General features: G+C 25.8%; 1 protein-coding gene across 5 annotated transcripts in view; it reads left to right on the top strand.

The window, feature by feature from the left end:
• Positions 1-2,941: 2,941 nt before the first annotated feature.
• The window catches only part of LOC143257617 (uncharacterized), a 58,736-nt gene continuing 47,832 nt past the window's right edge, over positions 2,942-13,845 (top strand). For 4 of the 5 annotated variants that reach the window (XM_076516617.1, XM_076516626.1, XM_076516636.1 and 1 more), the window contains exon 1: positions 2,951-3,213. The gene's annotated coding sequence lies outside the window, so the exon portion shown is untranslated. Of the gene's footprint in view, positions 3,214-13,845 lie in introns of all 5 variants that reach the window. The other variant, XM_076516657.1, reaches the window with a different exon arrangement.

Here is a 13,845-nt window from a genome sequence, read left to right on the forward strand (position 1 = left end):
CATTCTCAGTTTTGTATAAACGTGGTATGTATATGTTATAAAAGTTAGAAAACACCTTGTATATGTAACGAAAACTCTCAAAAGCATGCAACGTTTTGATTATGGTATTATCTTTATGGTGTGTTTTCTTAAATCTGACAGGTCACAGATAGCACGTTCTACATTTTCAATAGTTTTAATATTTTTAAAGTGCTGGACATACCAAAAATTTATATAAATGAGAACAACGTTTTATTTTTAAATAAAAGCAATATGCTGATTATAATTGTTTTGTTGCAAGAACACTGCATAAAATCAAATATTTCTGATGTATTTTGATGCATGGCTGAAGTTATATGGCTGTTATTGAAACTAGAAGTAATGGTGCAATGTTTTAACTATTTTATGGTAACAAACGTACAGAATTGTAGAAGTAATTTAATTTTGAAATATCTTGTTCTTTCCAGTGGAGGCTTTAACACAGACAAGTGGTTAATGTGCTAGCTTTGGATATTCTTGTGCATCGTTTGTATTTGTTACACACACAATTAAAACGTTGTTTAAGCTGCAGATGCATTAAGGGTAAAACTTAGGCCTAACCCTTCCATTGAACAAACCAGCTCAAACGCTTGCTGTGGATGTTGGCTAACTTAGCTGCCTTCCTTTTAGTACGTTAATTCAAAATTAGACAGAGATACGAAACAGCCATTAAGTAGCCAAAAAAGAAACATTTCCACTACTTCCATGATTTCGACATATGTTCAACTTGTGTATATGCAGGTTTTCAATTGAACTTTATTCTCCATAGGTTGTTATCGCAAATACATATGCAAAAACGGCTCGTTTGGGTTGAGAAAATATTTTACATAGAAGAGCGAACAACGTTTCGACCTTCTTCGGTCATCGTCAGGTTCTTTGTGAACCTGCGTTTGTTTATGTTCGTTTCGTTATTTAGTATTTAAGTGTTTTCTATGGTTATGTTTTGTTTATTTGACTTGCAGTGTTCGAAAACGTGTGAAGGTGACTTTTTATGTTCTTTGAATCTGGTTTCCATTTTTCTACTTGTTTCTCCAATATAGAAGTCGTGGTAGTTATCACATTGTATTTTATAATTAAAAACGCAAAATTAAAGAAGCCTTACTTATACAACAACTTAAACCCAAAATAAACCAATACAAAGGAACACCTTTATATCTATATTAAAAATAATATAATAAATAATAATAATAAAATAAATATATTATATATTCAAATATCTAAGCCCAATCCTCTACATTCCGACACTCAGTTACACAACCCCTTTCAAACATGTGGTCAGTTTCCGGTCAGTTACCTCTCTCTTTCTTTGTGAACCTGACGATGACCGAAGAAGGTCGAAACGTTGTTCACTCCTCCACGTAAAAAAAATTTTCTCAACCCAAACGAGCCGTTTTTACATATATATTTCTCTACAAGTGGGTTTTCTCAATATCAATGATTGGAAATGGTTTATCGAATGAGTGACCGTCGGCAGTGGTGAAAGTCGCACTTTGCATGAGTGTAAAAGAGAAATCATCAATAATATAATAAAAAAATGAAGGGTGGAGATTGAGTTTTGATTATTTATTCAAAGTGGATGCGAAAAGAACAGTTTCGAAGGACCAGCCGATTCCTTGTCTGTAAATGATGTTATTTTGTGTAAAGCGTTACCTGTTGGTTAGCATGTTATGACTGTGAATCCAAAAATTAAGCTTCATATTATATTGAAAACATTCCGCTTTGCATATGAGTGCATCGTAAGCGTAACTGCCAAATCTCAATGTTCGTTTACAGTAAAGTATTCGAACAGTCGGAATGTTATTGTACTATTGTTCCTTATGAAACTGTAAGGGCAAAACAACAGCAATTAATATTCATAATTTATATGCAAAAACGGCTCGTTTGGGTTGAGAAAATATTTTACATTGAAGAGCGAACAACGTTTCGACCTTCTTCGTTATTCTTCAATGTAAAATATTTTCTCAACCCAAACGAGCCGTTTTTGTATATAAATTTCTCAGCAAGTGGGTTTCTCGACATCACTGAATATTCATAATTGTTACTTGGAGTCTAAAGGTCGGTTTTCCCATCTTTATTCTTACAATTGAGTTATCTCAGAAATAACTCAAAACAAACCAGTTTTGATGAGTTTTTCATGAGTTACTAAAATAAATAAATAACTACTTGCTAATTTCTAAAGCAATCGTTATTGTTGAAGGATCACAGCTTGCTTAGTTTAAAGTTGAGATTGGAGTGATTTTATGGGTAGTTGAAAAGTCAATGTTAAGTGTTTTCAGTTTGTTTTGGATTTCGTGGGCTATCTGCGCTACCCACTCCTGGGCTACTCATTTACTAAATAACAGTGGGATTTACCGACAAATTGCAACGCACCCACAGTTGAAAGTGAAAGCATGTTTTGTATGGTGTGTTTTGTTTGTTTTTGAATTTCGGGCAAAGCTGCACGAGGGCTATCTGCGCTAGCAGTCGCTAATTTAGCAGTATACAAGGACAGCTCTTGAGTTGCCCTTTTACCAACGAATAGTGAGATTGATCGTATTATATAACGCTCCCACGGCTGAAAGGGCGAGCATGTTTGGTATGGTGGGGATTTGAACGCGCGACTCTCGGATAAAGAGCCGAGCGCATTAAACATCTGGTCAGGCTGGACCTAATATCATCAGCTTGACCTATGTAGTAGCTGATTTAATATCGTTTTTTTGATTATCAATTGTTTTTGAAAATTAAGATGGAGTCACTTTAAGTTCAGTTGAACGAGTGGTAAATGTTAGCAGTTTGGCTTGCATCGTGGCTTACTTAATATCTTTATTTATTGCCATTATTAAATTGATTTGCAAATTTAATTTATTTCATTTGCAGCAGTATTTATTTAATATAAATTAAAATAGATATTTCTCATTTGTATTTAGCTCTCAACATTTTGTTTTATTTTCCCTGTCCTGTGTAACTTAAATATTATTTTATTTATTTTTCAGGAGTTTAATATCAGTAACGTGTCGCTGTCGTTCTAGAGATGTAATTAGACTTTAACAATAACGTTTAAAAAAAAAAATAAAGAACAGCAAGAAATCTTGTTTTTAAAGTCAAATTTATAAAGTATCAACGTTTCTGTTTGTTTGTAAACTTGCAATAAAAATGCCCTTTTGTGTACCGGAAGAGTATACTTCTATTCGATAATGCCAATGGATAGATAGAAAGGTGTTGTATGCGTTATACTATAGACTAAAGCATAGTGCATTTTATTATGTCAAAAATTAATGATGTGCACTAAAGTTATTATTGGTGTAATTAAAGTAATTAGGTAGTACTGTATGTTCACAATAAATATTTGTTTATACCGAGTATAGATACGCTAGCCTAATCAGTTCTACTACGTTGTTTTAATAGTGATAATTTATCAATAAAAGTAATCTTACTATTACTAACAAGTAACAGTAGTACAACTAATTTTGCGTTTGTTTATGTTTGTTTCTTTATTTAGTATTTGAGTGTTTTCTATGGTTATCTTGTGTTTATTTGACTTGCAGTGTTCGAAAACGTGTGAAGGTGACTTTTTATGTTCTTTTAATCTGGTTTCCATTTTTCTACTTGTTTCTCCAATATAGAAGTCGTGGCAGTTATCACATTGTATTTTGTAAATAATGTTGGTGTGGTGTTTGTCAGTGTAGGTTTTACATAGTATAGACCTCAGTTTTGTGCCTGGTTTTTGAATAAATTTGGTATTAACTGAATGTCATATTTTGTTACTAATTTTTGCCAAATGTTGGTTATTTGTTTGCTGATGTCAGGAATATATGGTATACAGCAGTATATGGTTTCGTGATTTTTTGATTTGTGAGATATATTTACTTTAGTTGGTTGATTTTGCTTTCTGTCTAGGTGTGTGCGTATAATGTTTTCTATGGTTTGTGGAGGAAACGTATTGATGTTGATGAAGTATTGTTTTATTTTGTTTAATTCATTGTTAATTTTATCTGGTGAGCATAGTTTTATGGCTGTGTTTATTTGGTTTCTTAGAATGTTGAGTTTTTGTTTTGTTTCATGTGTTCTGTCCCAAGGAATGTATAGTCCAGTATGGGTGATTTTTCAGTGGATTTCTGTTTTGAATTGTGTGTTGGTTCTTGTAATTTTGAGGTTCAGAAATGATATTTGATTCGAACACTGCAAGTCAAATAAACACAACATAACCATAGAAAACACTCAAATACTAAATAAAGAAACAAACATAAACAAACACAAAATTAAAGAAGCCTTACTTACACAACAACTTAAACCCAAAATAAACCAATATAAAGGAACGCCTTTATACCTATATTAAAAATAGTACAACTGGTTATAATAGTGTACAGTATTATTCAGTATTAATAATTTACACATATGTACACCGTGTTGAAACATTACGTTTATCTTTCGAATTATAAATGTCAAACTACAGACAATACAGTCAATTATTAATGAAGAATTGTAGTTCAGTTATTGGAATTTAGAGAAATTCTCTCTTTTAGTTAAACGTGATTATTAATAGTAATACTACTTACACATCGCACTGTATAGTAGACGTCCAGTATTCATTGGTAATACTTGGCTTTCGGCTTAGAAATCAGATTATCAATTGTGTTGTTTCTTATATTTTTATAATGAATATTGATATCTGATTTTGATCTGAAAATAATCCTTTACTTAAATATATATTAATTTTTTTACAACATATTCAAAAGCATACTTGCAAAAAAAAACACAAAAAAGCATTGTATTTAATTATCACATGACATCCATTAAAAATGAAATGCTGGATTCTAAGTTGAACATTACAGAAAAGATGCATTTAAAGCTTGATAAAGGGTCGTAGTTGTACAAGATTACCAAGAATTTAGAATTTTAAAGACCAAAAGTCTAATGTTCTATTTTTGAAAGATATTACAAAATCCAAACTGTTAGTTTTTGTAACTGAAACTTTTCATTTCATAAAATAAGTTTTATCTTTTTCTTTGTGAATTCATTTATAGAATCTAACTGTAAAATTATGTGCCACTGTGCAAGTAAAGGGAAGTCACCGTTAAGGTTTCTTTATTTCTTGTTTAACACCTGCAGAAGCTATTTCCTGTTTTTGATCATTACATTTAATTTTATATATATGTTACCAATCAGAAACTTGCATGTAGTAATTCCCAAAGCTGTTATCATCTTTTAATAACAACCCACTTTATCAATGAAAAGTCTTGTCTAATGGTCTCAAATAAATTTTGAAAATTGAGAAATGACATTTCATTTCCTTTTGTCTTAATGGGTGACAAAATATGAAACCAAATTAAAGAATGATTATTGTTTTCAAAATGTTTCCCATCCCATTAGTGGTTAATAATAAATTTAAAACAAAGTCCCTTTGGAAGGTTCTCTAAGTCACTTCAGTATTCAATTTTAGCCTCCTTACTTTAGTAAGAATATTCAACTGTTAGAAGTGGTGTATCATGATGACACCAGGCAGTGAAAAGTTGTCATAATAGGACTGGTTAAGCTATTGGAAAGTTACTTTTTAAAAAGGAAAACTTAGAGTAAATATTATTGAGAAGTTTAATGCCAAGGAAGATGATAATATCAATGTATCGTACTTTATTAACTTAATCATACCTTGGGGACACACATATAACTTTTGGCAGGGTAGGTATCATTTCCAGTTCAGATACTTTTTTTTAACAGAGTATTTAGTATTTAGGAATGAATTGTTTTCATATGTGGTAGATACAATAAATTCAAGGGAATTCTTGTGTAGTCTTCATAAATATTTGAACAATAAGGACTAAGTCTGGGTCATTAAAAAAAATGTTAGTTTGATGAATGGGGCAGACTAGACGATCCCTTGTTTCATTAAAATTTGTCATGTTGGTATGGTTTCAGTTAAATGTAACTAATTCTTATTTATATTAAGTAATTTATGTCATGTTGGTATGATTTTACTTAAATGTAACTAATTCTTATTTATATTAAGTAATTTATGTCATGTTGGTATGGTTTCAGTTAAATGTAACTAATTCTTATTTATATTAAGTAATTTATCTCATGTTGGTATGGTTTCAGTTAAATGTAACTAATTCTTATTTCTATCAAGTAATTTATGTCATGTTGATATGGTTTCAGTTAAACGTAACTGATTCTTATTGGTATTAAGTAATTTATGTCATGTTGGTATGGTTTCAGTTAAATGTAACTAATTCTTATTTATATTAAGTAATTTCTGTCATGTTGATATGGTTTCAGTTAAACGTACTAATTCTTATTGGTATTAAGTAATTTATGTCATGTTGGTATGGTTTCAGTTAAATGTAACTAATTCTTATTTATATTAAGTAATTTATGTCATGTTGGAATGTTTTCAGTTAAATGTAACTAATTCTTATTTCTACTGAGTAATTTATGTCATGTTGATGTGGTTTCAGTTAAATGTAACTAATTCTTATTTATATTAAGTAATTTATGTCATGTTAGTATGGTTTCAGTTAAATGTAACTAATTCTTATTTATATTAAGTAATTTATGTCATGTTAGTATGGTTTCAGTTAAATGTAACTAATTCTTATTTATATTAAATAATTTATGTCATGTTAGTATGATTTTACTTAAATGTAACTAATTCTTATTTGTATTAAGTAATTTATGTCATGTTGGTATGGTTTCAGTTAAATGTAACTAATTCTTATTTATATTAAGTAATTTATGTCATGTTGGTATGGTTTCAGTTAAATGTAACTAATTTTTATTTATATTAAGTAATTTATGTCATGTTGGTATGGTTTCAGTTAAATGTAACTAATTCTTATTTATATTAAGTAATTTATGTCATGTTAGTATGGTTTCAGTTAAATGTAACTAATTCTTATTTGTATTAAGTAATTTATGTCATGTTGGTATGATTTTACTTAAATGTAACTAATTCTTATTTGTATTAAGTAATTTATGTCATGTTGGTATGGTTTCAGTTAAATGTAACTAATTCTTATTTATATTAAGTAATTTATCTCATGTTGGTATGGTTTCAGTTAAATGTAACTAATCTTTATTTATATTAAGTAATTTGTGTCATGTTGGTATGGTTTCAGTTAAATGTAACTAATTCTTATTTATATTAAGTAATTTATGTCATGTTGGTATGGTTTCAGTTAAATGTAACTAATTCTTATTTATATTAAGTAATTTATGTCATGTTGGTATGATTTTACTTAAATGTAACTAATTCTTATTTATATTAAGTAATTTATGTCATGTTAGTATGGTTTTAGTTAAATGTAACTAATTCTTATTTGTATTAAGTAATTTATGTCATGTTGGTATGATTTTACTTAAATGTAACTAATTCTTATTGGTATTAAGTAATTTATGTCATGTTGATATGGTTTCAGTTAAATGTAACTAATTCTTATTTATATTAAGTAATTTATGTCATGTTGGAATGTTTTCAGTTAAATGTAACTAATTCTTATTTCTACTGAGTAATTTATGTCATGTTGATATGGTTTCAGTTAAATGTAACTCATTTATATTAAGTAATTTAGGTCGTTAGTATGGTTTCAGTTAAATGTAACTAATTCTTATTTATATTAAGTAATTTATGTCATGTTAGTATGGTTTCAGTTAAATGTAACTAATTCTTATTTATATTAAGTAATTTATGTCATGTTAGTATGGTTTCAGTTAAATGTAACTAATTCTTATTTCTATTGAGTAATTTTTATCATGTTGATATGGTTTCAGTTAAATGTAACTAATTCTTATTTGTATTAAGTAATTTATGTCATGTTGGTATGGTTTCAGTTAACTGTAACTAATTCTTATTTATATTAAGTAATTTATGTCACGTTAGTATGGTTTCAGTTAAATGTAACTAATTCTTATTTCTATTGAGTAATTTATGTCATGTTGATATGGTTTCAGTTAAATGTAACTAATTCTTATTTCTATTGAGTAATTTATGTCATGTTGATATGGTTTCAGTTAAATGTAACTAATTCTTATTTGAATTAAGTAATTTATGTCACGTTGGTATGGTTTCAGTTAAATGTAACTAATTCTTATTTGTATTAAGTAATTTATGTCATGTTGGTGTGATTTTACTTAAATCTAACTAATTCTTATTTGTATTAAGTAATTTATGTCATGTTGGTATGGTTTCAGTTAAATGTAACTAATTCTTATTTATATTAAGTAATTTATCTCATGTTGGTATGGTTTCAGTTAAATGTAACTAATTTTTATTTATATTAAGTAATTTATGTCATGTTGGTATGGTTTCAGTTAAATGTAACTAATTCTTATTTATATTAGGTAATTTATGTCATGTTGGTATGGTTTCAGATAAATGTAACTAATTCTTATTTATATTAAGTAATTTATGTCATGTTGGTATGATTTTACTTAAATGTAACTAATTCTTATTTATATTAAGTAATTTATGTCATGTTGGTATGGTTTCAGTTAAATGTAACTAATTCTTATTTATATTAGGTAATTTATGTCATGTTGGTATGGTTTCAGATAAATGTAACTAATTCTTATTTATATTAAGTAATTTATGTCATGTTGGTATGATTTTACTTAAATGTAACTAATTCTTATTTATATTAAGTAATTTATGTCATGTTGGTATGGTTTCAGTTAAATGTAGCTAATTCTTATTTATATTAAGTAATTTATCTCATGTTGGTATGGTTTCAGTTAAATGTAACTAATTCTTATTTCTATCAAGTAATTTATGTCATGTTGATATGGTTTCAGTTAAACGTAACTCATTCTTATTGGTATTAGGTAATTTATGTCATGTTGGTATGGTTTCAGTTAAATGTAACTAATTCTTATTTATATTAAGTAATTTCTGTCATGTTGATATGGTTTCAGTTAAACGTACTAATTCTTATTGGTATTAAGTAATTTATGTCATGTTGGTATGGTTTCAGCTAAATGTAACTAATTCTTATTTATATTAAGTAATTTATGTCATGTTGGTATGGTTTCAGTTAAATGTAACTAATTTTTATTTATATTAAGTAATTTATGTCATGTTGGTATGGTTTCAGTTAAATGTAACTAATTCTTATTTATATTAAGTAATTTATGTCACGTTAGTATGGTTTCAGTTAAATGTAACTAATTCTTATTTGTATTAAGTAATTTATGTCATGTTGGTATGATTTTACTTAAATGTAACTAATTCTTATTTGTATTAAGTAATTTATGTCATGTTGGTATGGTTTCAGTTAAATGTAACTAATTCTTATTTATATTAAGTAATTTATCTCATGTTGGTATGGTTTCAGTTAAATGTAACTAATCTTTATTTATATTAAGTAATTTGTGTCATGTTGGTATGGTTTCAGTTAAATGTAACTAATTCTTATTTATATTAAGTAATTTATGTCATGTTGGTATGGTTTCAGTTAAATGTAACTAATTCTTATTTATATTAAGTAATTTATGTCATGTTGGTATGATTTTACTTAAATGTAACTAATTCTTATTTATATTAAGTAATTTATCTCATGTTGGTATGGTTTCAGTTAAATGTAACTAATTTTTATTTATATTAAGTAATTTATCTCATGTTGGTATGGTTTCAGTTAAATGTAACTAATTCTTATTTATATTAAGTAATTTATGTCATGTTAGTATGGTTTCAGTTAAATGTAACTAATTCTTATTTATATTAAGTAATTTATGTCATGTTAGTATGGTTTCAGTTAAATGTAACTAATTCTTATTTATATTAAGTAATTTATGTCATGTTAGTATGGTTTTAGTTAAATGTAACTAATTCTTATTTGTATTAAGTAATTTATGTCATGTTGGTATGATTTTACTTAAATGTAACTAATTCTTATTGGTATTAAGTAATTTATGTCATGTTGATATGGTTTCAGTTAAATGTAACTAATTCTTATTTATATTAAGTAATTTATGTCATGTTGGAATGTTTTCAGTTAAATGTAACTAATTCTTATTTCTACTGAGAAATTTATGTCATGTTGATATGGTTTCAGTTAAATGTAACTCATTTATATTAAGTAATTTAGGTCGTTAGTATGGTTTCAGTTAAATGTAACTAATTTTTATTTATATTAAGTAATTTATGTCATGTTGGTATGGTTTCAGTTAAATGTAACTAATTCTTATTTATATTAAGTAATTTATGTCATGTTGGTATGGTTTCAGTTAAATGTAACTAATTCTTATTTATATTAAGTAATTTATGTCATGTTGGTATGATTTTACTTAAATGTAACTAATTCTTATTTATATTAAGTAATTTATCTCATGTTGGTATGGTTTCAGTTAAATGTAACTAATTTTTATTTATATTAAGTAATTTATGTCATGTTGGTATGGTTTCAGTTAAATGTAACTAATTCTTATTTATATTAAGTAATTTATGTCATGTTAGTATGGTTTCAGTTAAATGTAACTAATTCTTATTTATATTAAGTAATTTATGTCATGTTAGTATGGTTTCAGTTAAATGTAACTCATTTATATTAAGTAATTTAGGTCGTTAGTATGGTTTCAGTTAAATGTAACTAATTCTTATTTATATTAAGTAATTTATGTCATGTTAGTATGGTTTCAGTTAAATGTAACTAATTCTTATTTATATTAAGTAATTTATGTCATGTTGGTATGGTTTCAGCTAAATGTAACTAATTCTTATTTATATTAAGTAATTTATGTCATGTTGGAATGTTTTCAGTTAAATGTAACTAATTCTTATTTCTACTGAGTAATTTATGTCATGTTGATATGGTTTCAGTTAAATGTAACTCATTTATATTAAGTAATTTAGGTCGTTAGTATGGTTTCAGTTAAATGTAACTAATTTTTATTTATATTAAGTAATTTATGTCATGTTGGTATGGTTTCAGTTACATGTAACTAATTCTTATTTATATTAAGTAATTTATGTCATGTTGGTATGGTTTCAGTTAAATGTAACTAATTCTTATTTATATTAAGTAATTTATGTCATGTTGGTATGATTTTACTTAAATGTAACTAATTCTTATTTATATTAAGTAATTTATCTCATGTTGGTATGGTTTCAGTTAAATGTAACTAATTTTTATTTATATTAAGTAATTTATGTCATGTTGGTATGGTTTCAGTTAAATGTAACTAATTCTTATTTATATTAAGTAATTTATGTCATGTTAGTATGGTTTCAGTTAAATGTAACTAATTCTTATTTATATTAAGTAATTTATGTCATGTTAGTATGGTTTCAGTTAAATGTAACTAATTCTTATTTGTATTAAGTAATTTCTGTCATGTTGATATGGATTCAGTTAAACGTACTAATTCTTATTGGTATTAAGTAATTTATGTCATGTTGGTATGGTTTCAGTTAAATGTAACTAATTCTTATTTATATTAAGTAATTTATGTCATGTTGGAATGTTTTCAGTTAAATGTAACTAATTCTTATTTCTACTGAGTAATTTATGTCATGTTGATATGGTTTCAGTTAAATGTAACTCATTTATATTAAGTAATTTAGGTCGTTAGTATGGTTTCAGTTAAATGTAACTAATTCTTATTTATATTAAGTAATTTTTTTAATGTAGTATGGTTTTAGTTAAATGTAACTAATTCTTATTTATATTAAGTAATTTATGTCATATTAGTATGGTTTCAGTTAAATGTAACTAATTCTTATTTCTATTGAGTAATTTATGTCATGTTGATATGGTTTCAGTTAAATGTAACTAATTGTTATTTGTATTAAGTAATTTATGTCATGTTGGTATGGTTTCAGTTAACTGTAACTAATTCTTATTTATATTAAGTAATTTATGTCACGTTAGTATGGTTTCAGTTAAATGTAACTAATTCTTATTTCTATTGAGTAATTTATGTCATTTTGATATGGTTTCAGTTAAATGTAACTAATTCTTATTTCTATTGAGTAATTTATGTCATGTTGATATGGTTTCAGTTAAATGTAACTAATTCTTATTTGTATTAAGTAATTTATGTCACGTTGGTATGGTTTCAGTTAAATGTAACTAATTCTTATTTGTATTAAGTAATTTATGTCATGTTGGTGTGATTTTACTTAAATCTAACTAATTCTTATTTGTATTAAGTAATTTATGTCATGTTGGTATGGTTTCAGTTAAATGTAACTAATTCTTATTTATATTAAGTAATTTATGTCATGTTGGTATGGTTTCAGTTAAATGTAACTAATTTTATTTATATTAAGTAATTTATGTCATGTTGGTATGGTTTCAGTTAAATGTAACTAATTCTTATTTATATTAAGTAATTTATGTCATGTTGGTATGGTTTCAGTTAAATGTAACTAATTCTTATTTATATTAAGTAATTTATGTCATGTTGGTATGGTTTCAGTTAAATGTAACTAATTCTTATTTATATTAAGTAATTTATGTCATGTTGGTATGGTTTCAGTTAAATGTAACTAATTCTTATTTATATTAAGTAATTTATGTCATGTTGGTATGGTTTCAGTTAAATGTAACTAATTCTTATTTATATTAAGTAATTTATGTCATGTTGGTATGATTTTACTTAAATGTAACTAATTCTTATTTATATTAAGTAATTTATGTCATGTTGGTATGGTTTCAGTTAAATGTAACTAATTCTTATTTATATTAAGTAATTTATCTCATGTTGGTATGGTTTCAGTTAAATGTAACTAATTCTTATTTATATTAAGTAATTTATGTCATGTTGGTATGGTTTCAGTTAAATGTAACTAATTCTTATTTATATTAAGTAATTTATGTCATGTTGGTATGGTTTCAGTTAAATGTAACTAATTCTTATTTATATTAAGTAATTTATGTCATGTTGGTATGGTTTCAGTTAAATGTAACTAATTCTTATTTATATTAAGTAATTTATGTCATGTTGGTATGGTTTCAGTTAAATGTAACTAATTCTTATTTATATTAAGTAATTTATGTCATGTTGGTATGGTTTCAGTTAAATGTAACTAATTCTTATTTATATTAAGTAATTTATGTCATGTTGATATGGTTTCAGTTAAATGTAACTAATTCAGTTAAATTAAGTAATTTATGTCATGTTAGTATTTTCATTAAATGTAACTAATTTTATTTATATTAAGTAATTTATGTCATGTTGGTATGGTTTCAGTTAAATGTAACTAATTCTTATTTATATTAAGTAATTTATGTCATGTTGGTATGGTTTCAGTTAAATGTAACTAATTCTTATTTATATTAAGTAATTTATGTCATGTTGGTATGGTTTCAGTTAAATGTAACTAATTCTTATTTATATTAAGTAATTTATGTCATGTTGGTATGGTTTCAGTTAAATGTAACTAATTCTTATTTATATTAAGTAATTTATGTCATGTTGGTATGGTTTCAGTTAAATGTAACTAATTTAAGTAATTTATATTAAAATGTAATTTATTTATATTAAGTAATGTTGTTGGTATGGTTTCAGTTAAATGTAACTAATTCTTATTTATATTAAGTAATTTATGTCATGTTAGTATGGTTTCAGTTAAATGTAACTAATTCTTATTTATATTAAGTAATTTATGTCATGTTAGTATGGTTTCAGTTAAATGTAACTAATTCTTATTTATATTAAGTAATTTATGTCATGTTGGTATGGTTTCAGTTAAATGTAACTAATTCTTATTTATATTAAGTAATTTATGTCATGTTGGTATGGTTTCAGTTAAATGTAACTAATTCTTATTTATATTAAGTAATTTATGTCATGTTGGTATGGTTTCAGTTAAATGTAACTAATTCTTATTTATATTAAGTAATTTATGTCATGTTG

This window comes from Tachypleus tridentatus, chromosome 1 (assembly GCF_004210375.1).
Source record: "Tachypleus tridentatus isolate NWPU-2018 chromosome 1, ASM421037v1, whole genome shotgun sequence".
Taxonomy (NCBI): domain Eukaryota; kingdom Metazoa; phylum Arthropoda; class Merostomata; order Xiphosura; family Limulidae; genus Tachypleus; species Tachypleus tridentatus.